A 1,119-nucleotide genomic window follows, 5' to 3' on the forward strand; every position below is an offset into this window, starting at 1 on the left:
TGTGTGGGACCAGTTGACAAACATTTGATTTGTGTCAATCTAATTTGGAAAAAAAATATTGAATGAAAACCTAATGTTTTAATTAATTGAACATAAATCTATATTTTTACTACTCCAAATAAAATATTGAAAGGTAAGCTTAAATATATTGTTATAGAAGTTTTTTATCTTTAGTTGGATCAATTGACATTCATTGTGTTACTCTTATACAAGTTCATTACATTTTTTTGCTTTTAACTAAACTAAAACAATTGTGTGGAATCTGTTGAAAAAATAAAAATAATTAAAATCAAAGCTTCAGTTTTTTGAGTGAACCAAGATGGGACAACAAATACACCTTTTATGACCATTTGATTTTGATATATAGCCCAAACACCAGTAAGCTGTGCATCAAGACCTAAAGAGAATAGGTCTTTTTAGCCTCAAATGGCCTATGAAAGTAAACTCCATACATTAATTGGAAAAGTATGTAAATATATTGCATAGTTACTTGTAATTACTATAAAAGTATGTTTATTCAAAGTAAACTCCATACATTAATGGGAAAAGTTCATAGATATATTGGAAAGTTACTTGTAATTACTATAAAAGTATGTTTATTCAAAGTAAACTCCATACATTAATGGGAAAAGTTTGTAGATATATTGGGTAGTTGCTTGTAATTACTGTAAAATATTGTTTATATAAAGTAATCTCTATAAAAATATGGTTTTGCAAGCTATTATCACGTGATCTTTGTTATTCCACAGTTTAAAAACTAAATTTAACAGGAAGTTACTATTAATAGATTGGATAATCCCATAAAATAAAAGCCTAAAGCTTTCGAGATACTGTTAATGAGTTTTAAAGCACGGTATTTTAAGGAATATTTTATTATTTTCTTTGTGTTTTAAATCTAAAAATCTGTACTTTGACAAGGAGTTCTTGTGGATGGAATAGATAATCTTATTATTTACCAAAGAATACTGTGTAAAAACAGCAGACACTTTTTAATTGTGTAATTTTAAGGTATTTCTGCAAAATTTTTCAGTTTATATGCAGATTTATACATTTGTTTAACATTTTACAGACATTTTTTAAATGAGATTTTCTTTTCATTTTACAGCAGTTGGACTGTAA

This window comes from Micropterus dolomieu, unplaced genomic scaffold, assembly GCF_021292245.1.
Source record: "Micropterus dolomieu isolate WLL.071019.BEF.003 ecotype Adirondacks unplaced genomic scaffold, ASM2129224v1 contig_13500, whole genome shotgun sequence".
In the NCBI taxonomy this organism is placed as follows: Eukaryota; Metazoa; Chordata; class Actinopteri; order Centrarchiformes; family Centrarchidae; genus Micropterus; species Micropterus dolomieu.